The sequence below is a fragment of the Chrysochloris asiatica genome, unplaced genomic scaffold (genome assembly GCF_000296735.1).
Source record: "Chrysochloris asiatica unplaced genomic scaffold, ChrAsi1.0 scaffold00007, whole genome shotgun sequence".
NCBI lineage: Eukaryota > Metazoa > Chordata > Mammalia > Afrosoricida > Chrysochloridae > Chrysochloris > Chrysochloris asiatica.
The window spans coordinates 6,741,246-6,748,539 of record NW_006408525.1 but is presented as its reverse complement, the minus strand read 5'-3'; the positions used below and the strand labels follow the sequence as shown (position 1 = coordinate 6,748,539).

At 39.7% G+C, this 7,294-nt stretch overlaps 1 protein-coding gene across 1 annotated transcript in view; it reads left to right on the top strand.

Moving 5' to 3' along the window:
- USP32 (ubiquitin specific peptidase 32) overlaps positions 1-7,294 on the top strand; it is a 214,833-nt gene that overhangs the window by 97,461 nt on the left and 110,078 nt on the right. The window lies entirely within an intron of this gene.

Here is a 7,294-nt window from a genome sequence, read left to right as displayed (position 1 = left end):
GGAATAAAGAATCCAGCAGCAACACAAAATCCAAAAACACACATAAAAATTATTACCTGTTGGTACTTACACTGAATGCAAATGGATTAAATGTACCAGTCAAGAGTCATAGCAAAATGGATAAGAAAACAGGATCCTTCAATATGCTGTCTATAAGAGACATATCAAAAAGCCCATTAGTAGAAGAATGGTTAAACTAACTTTAGAGTATGTACACAATGGAATACTACAAAGTGATGAAAAATGATGAATCTGTGGAACATAGTTGAACCTGAAGCGTAATGCTGAGTGAAATTAGTAACGAAAGGGCAATTAATGTATGAAACTTAATGTTGTAAAAAGTTTAAAATTTAAGGGTTTCTTGATAAAGGAAATCTCCGATGGTTGCAGAGCAGGAGGGAAAATTATTCATGGGGTTGAAGTTAGATACATGTTAACAAACATGGATAACAGGGCAGACAATATACGACAAGAGTGAGATTAACAGAGGTAAGACTAGGGTAGCTGGAGACCCAGGGAGGAATACAATAGTTAAAGTGAATAGAGGTAAATGCTGTTAACTATTGGTACATGGAGGGGATTGCAACCATGTAATGGAATCCTGGTATGGCCCTGTGGACTAATGCCCCAGACTGCAAAGTCCTTTGAACTTCAAGGTCAGTGCTTCAAGTTCACCAGCTGCTCCTTGGATTGGAATAGACTCAATGGCACTTAACAACAACAACAATGAAGTAAAGTATATCATTTGCTGAATGTAAAACTGATGATATGCTCTGTAAACCTTCACTCAATTCGCATTTAAAAGGTTGTTTCTAATTAAAAACTAAATATTTTCCTAAAAATAAAGTGTTTATTGTACTTAGATTTATTATTTCTGAGTATGTTTATGAGTTCCAGCATTTCACCAATGACTATTTTAAGTGGCTAGTTCTTCACTCATACCTTCTCCTATGTCTTAATTGTTTAACTTCGTACATGTTGCTAAGTGTTGGATGTCGTAAACTGATACAGCAGATCAACTTGAAAAAGATGTAGGACCTCATAAAGTTTGTGCAACTTTCGTTTCTCAATACTGTTCTATCTAATTGAGTTTCAGAGGCACAAAACAGTTTTGAATGTTTGCCAGATTTTGTCCCAGTGTCATTTTCTGACTTTGGAGATGGTAATGGGCCAGAGTCTACTGGGCTTTCTAAAATTTTTCTGCCTCAACTTGACCCCTCACTGGAAATTGCTAATCTCTGACAGATGGAATTCAACTGCTTGAATTGGGAACTGGATCCTTTCCTTCTGAGACATTATCAAGTCTTTTTCCCCTGCTGTTTCTTAATCATAGTTAACATGTGTACTGGTTAATCCCATGCTGTTCTCTAGATAGAATTAGAGGATTAAACAGCAGGAAAATATTTAATTCTTTCATCACCACCATATAGCCTACAATTTTATTAAATAAGCAAAAAAAAAAATATTTTTTTTGCTCTGTTGGCTAATATTTTCAAACTTAGTCTTGTACTCATATCCTTAGATAGACGAGGACTCAAAAAGTTCATGGAAAAAATTCTATTATCTTTAAATTCCATTCTTCCATAACCTTTTTGAAGTTTCCTTGTATGTTAAGCTTTTAATAAAACGGCAGTTTAAGTACACTAATTAAATACATTCAGACTTCTTGCTTTTAGCCTAATGTCCCAACCTAAGATGAATTTAACTCTTGATTCTGTTATGTATATTTTATTCCTCCCAGCTTTATTTACAAAATTGATAAAACATGCCTTCTATGTCAAAATTGAAACCACTGGTTTAAAAAATGTGTAACCATCGCTATAAAAACAGATTCCAGTTGTCATTCCCTTTGAACCTTCTCTCCAAATAAGCACACCTTTCCTGATTTTAAATGATTCAGTGTCCCATTGTTCTGTACAAACGACTGCCTCTTGGTCTACATACAGGTTCCTCATGAGTACAATTAAGTGTTCTGAAATACTCATTCTCCACAATGCTGTCCATAGCTTGTCATGATCCACACAATAGAATGCCTTTGCAGAGTCAGTAAAGCACAGGGAAACATCTTTCTGTTCTCGTCTTTCATTCAAGATCCATCTAACATGATCAATGATATATCCCTCATTCCACGCCCTTGTCTGAATCTGATTCGAACTTCTTGCAGTTCCCTATCATTGTATTATTGGAGCCATTTCTGAATTATCTTTAGCAAAATTTTGCTTGCATATGATATTAATGATAGTGTCCAGTGTTTTCCATAGTCTCTTGAATCACCTCTCTTTGAAATGGGCACAAATGTGGATCTCTTCCAGTCAGTTGCCAGATAGCTGTCTTCTAAATTTCTTGGCATAGATGAGTGTCTCCAGTGTTACATCAGTTTGTTTAAAGATTTCAGCTTGTAATTCATTAATTCCTGGAGCCTTGTTCTTTGCTAATGCCTTCAGTTCACACTGGACTTCTTCCTTCATTATCATTGAAGTGAGATGCTACCTGTTGAAATGGGTGAATACTTACCATTTCTTTTTGGTACAGTGACTCAGTGTATTCTTTACATCTTCTTTTGATCCTTTCTGCGTCATTCAATATTTCGCCAAAATAACCCACTCTTTCAGTATTGGAAGTTGAGCTTGAATTTTTTCCTCAGTTGTTTCTGTTTGAGAAATACTGAGCATGTTCTTCCCTTTAGGTTTTCTAACTCTAGATCTTTACACATTTCATTGTAATATTTGACTTAGTATTCTTTTTTTTTTTTTAAGCTTTTAATGTGAATTGAGTGATAGTTTACATGGGAGAACATTGATTTTTCACTCAACTTACCATATTTTGTTTCATTGCAATGATTGCATTCCTCTCCATGCATCATCAGTTAACAATATTTGCTTCTATTTCCTCTGCTTTTGTTTTGTTTTGTTTTTTGCTGTACACAAAAACACACAGGAATATATAATCATTTAAACAACCAAAGGACACATTCTGCAAGCTAGCCTCCTGGCTGCCAGCACACAGCCTTTCTCTTTCCATGAGTCTGGAGTCCTCAGGTGCTCTATCTCTCCATATCATCATCTCTGCCTCCCATCTCTGGTGTCCCTCCTTCTCTGGTTAAGGTCCCATGTTCTCTGCTCATGCTCTTCTCTTTTGGTGGTCCTCGGGTCCTCTGTTCTTGGAATGTAAGATTAACTACTCCCCCCTTTATGTTATAAAACGTCTACCTTTACAGTTGTGACAATCAAAGTTAGTCCTGATAACAGTTACTCATTATTAAATTAAAAGAATCTTATCCCCATCTCCTTTCACCAGACCCATCTAGACAAGGTGAAAGCTATTCAGTGGGGATTCTACCTTCCCTGCCTGCACACTCTGAAACTAAATTTCCTCCTTTTTTATTTATTTATTTTTTGTGTGTGTTTTATTGTGAATTATGTGATAGTTTACATGGGACAACATTAGTTTTACATTCATCCTGTCATATATCGTTTCATTGCCATGGTTACAATCCCCTCCATGCATCATTAACCAGCCAAAGGATATACCCTGCAAGCCTGCCCCAAGGTTGTCAGTACACAGCTCCTCTCCCTCTCTGGGTCTAAAGTCCCCAGCTGCTCCCTCTGTCCACGTCATCGTGTCTGCCTCCATCTCTGGCGTCTCTGTTTCTGTGGGTAGAGTCCTGATCTCTGATCTTCTCCCTTGATGGTCCCAGGGTCCTCCGCTCCTAGGCTGAAAAGTTAATCACTCCCCTCCTTTTCATTTTCAACCCTCACAAGCAGTCCTAATAACAATTATTCACTACTGTATCACAAGAGACTATCCGCATTTCCTTTCATCAGCCCCGCCTAGACAGATTGGATACTACTCAGTGGAGAGTCTATCTTCCTCCACGCCCTCTGGATCTAGGCTCCCTCTTGAAAGCTTGTAAGTCAGTCACTTCTTGCCTTTGTAGGTCCCCCACTTTGGGTAGCCAGTGTCCAAATTGCCCATCCCTGTCTAGTCTGTGTATGGAGGCGGTGGGAATGATCCTTGCTGTAAAGATTTGTTCCCTCTTTTGAACTACTGCATCCATAGGTGTAGGTCAAGTTCATCAAATTGTATCAGAGTACTTTTTTTTTCCTCTTCTTTATTCTTCTAGTTGAGCTCTGATCATCCAGTCATTGAAGCCAGGTCAAAGTATTATCTGCAAGTGTGGGTGTTCTTGTGCATATGCCCTGTCTTCTTATCAGCTGGACACTTCACTCTCCACTCTTGTCCTCTGTGGCTATGTCACTGACTCTGGGCCCAAGAGTCCCCAGGTCTCGCCACACTGCTGGCCAACCAGATCTCCACTTGGGTTCACAGGAGTCTTATTGAATGTTGTAAGACTTAGCTTACAGCTTCATTGCTGTTTTTCCCTCACTTCTCCTTGTTGGTGATGAACTTGGTCACCATTCAGAGAGTGTATTCCCTTTGAGTCTTAGTCTTGGACGGGGGTTTGCACTGAGGGGACGCAACCACTTGTCTTCATGTCTCCTGGGTAAGCAGCTTGTTTGTTCTTTTAGTAGTTAGTCGATCTACCTATATTGTTTTGTATTTTTCCTGTGGGTCTTTCTTTCAAGAAGTATCATCTGTTCTTTTAGCCACTCCAGGCTGGTCTGCTTGTCCTTTCAAGTGGAAATTTCCCACCTCTGAAGATTCTGGATGCTGTTTAGGATTCCACTTAAGATCTTGTGTAATGCAGAGGCTCCACAGGAAGCCTCCTTCACTGAACATGTTGTAGCCCCATTTTAGGTATTCCAATCAGTTATAGGCAGAAGATGGACTTACATGCTTTCTATGGTGATATTTCTGTCCATTCCTTTCTCTCCCCCTTAAATTTCTTCTTGAAAACTGTAAGCCAGCCACTTGGTGTCTTTATAGCTCCCACCACCATTTTAGATAGCCATTGTCAAAGTTGCCAGTCCCTGTCAACCCTGTATACTGAGGTGATAGACTTGATCTTTGATATGCAGATTCCTTCTCTCTCAGTTGGCATTTTGAGCTACTACATCCATAAGTATAGATCAAGTTCATTAAATTGTTGCAATTTACACTTGCTTCCTTTATCAAATTTCTTTATCTTCCTCTAGTTGAGTTCTGATCATTAAGCCGTAGAAGCTAGGTACTGTCCGCAAGTTTGGGCATTCTTGTGTGTTTCTCCCCTCTTCATGTCAGCTGGACACTTCACTCTCAACTCTAGTCCTCTGTGGCTAGGTCAGTGTCCCTGGGCTCAGGAGTTTCCAAGTCTCCCCAAACTTTGAACCAAGCAGCACTTCCTCATCTCTCATCTCAAGGTTGACAGGAGTCAATGGAATATGGTTGAACTCAGCCCATGTCTTCATTACTGCCTTTCCTCCACTTCCACTCACAAGTAGACCAACACCATTACCAACGAACTTACATGCCTGTTCATGTGTTCCCTTTGAGTTTCAATCTTAAAGGGCGGGGTGGGGGGGTTGTCCTGAGGGGACTTGATTGCTTGCTTTGATGGCTCCCCAGCAAACAACCTGCTTGTTCTTGTAATAGCCAAACAGACTGCCGTTTTTGTTTTTATCTTTTTCCTGCTGGTCTTTCTTTCAAGAAAGAATCTTCTGTTCCTGTAACCTCTCCGGGCTGGTCTGCATGTCCTTTCAAGTGGGAATGCCCCACCTCAGAAAGTTCTGGATGGGGCCCAGGATTCTACCTAAGGTCCTGTACACTTCAAAGGCTCTGTAAGAAGCCTATTTCACTGGACAAGTTCTAGAACCCCTTTTAGGTATTCCAGTCAGTTAGAGTCTAAAGACAGGCTTACAGGCTTTCTGTAATCATGTTTTCCGATAATTCCTTTCTATCCCACTCAAGTATCTATTTTACAGTAGTCTGCAAGAGAAACCAGTATCCATGAGACAGTCAAGCATCATAAGGTTATTTCCCCTTTTACCCATTCAGGCTGTGCTCTATCCCTGTATCACAGAGCTCTGTTGTTCCCATTTAGCACATGCAGACCTAACCTAAGTGTCCCCCTATCTACCTTGTCCTTCCACTCCACTCCCCCTTCTTGTGTATTGCCCTCCCTTTGACTTTGTATGTTTGAGCCTGCCTTTTGAAATTTTCTGTTCAGCTCTTATTTCCTCATTTTGTTCCATTGGCTTTAGCATCTTTACACTGGAGAGCTAGTATAGGTCACCATTTCCTTAGCGTGGTGCTGGTTTGCCAGAAAACTTTTCTTTGTGTCTGTTTTACCTTCAGCTTTGTTATTATGCCTCCAAGAAGGTCTCGCTCCTTGCTCTTTTCTCTCCTCTAGCAGGAAACTGCTGTTATCCTCAGTACTGACTAGTGCTAAGGGGGGGTAGAATGTTCTCTGTTACCCGTTGTGCCCTCACTTTCAGGCTAGCAACTATGTCTGTGGGTCTTGAGAAAGTGTAATCCTACCTCTTCCCCTCTCCTGGGAGAGAGGATTTTTCTGTTCTCTTTTCCTGGCAGAGTGATAACTAAAAATAGTTATGCCACAAAGTGTGTTTTTTGTGTTCTGTGCAAGTTAGTTATTGTCCAAAGCCGTCTCCTTTAGCAGGTTGTTTAGAGATCAGTGGCACTGGAGATATATAGTATTGGCATCATATGGCAGTGTTATGCAATACAGTTACAAATGTTATCTATTGTATGCTGTCGAGTCAGTTCATCTCACAGTGGCCCTATATAAGGTTTCCGAGAGTGACTGGTGGGTTTGAACTGCGAATCTTGCAAGTAGCATCCCAGTGCTGTCCTACAGTGCCACACCAGGACTTCATATATCATCTAGTACATATATTTAGACTTCATTTTGACCAGGTAAGTGTTATTTCATGGAATATTGTTTAGCCTTGAGTTTCAGTGATGATAAAATTCTACCTTATAAATACTGTTTTTGTTGTTGTTGTTAAGTGCTGTTGAGTCATTTCTGACTCATAGTGACCCTGTATAGGATTTCCAAGGAGCAGCTGGTGTGTTTGAACTGCCAGCCTTGTGGTTCACAGTCCAGTGCTTATACTACAGCGCCACACCAGGAGTTCTTGTAAATATTAGATATTCGATGAAGAATTGTTAAGTGGATGAATGAATTTGTTTTTGCCCCTTTCCTGTGCTTATTTATTCTTCTTTATTTCTGGTTAATATTATACTTCTTTATTTCTAAGAGTTTAATAAAATGTCTTTAGAGTCTTGTAGTATTTCTGAACACTTAATTAGAAAATATCTTTACTTCTAATCACAGTGATACATGTAAGTTCTACAAAGGTTGAAGGAAGTTCTGTTATTGCACAAGATCCTTATC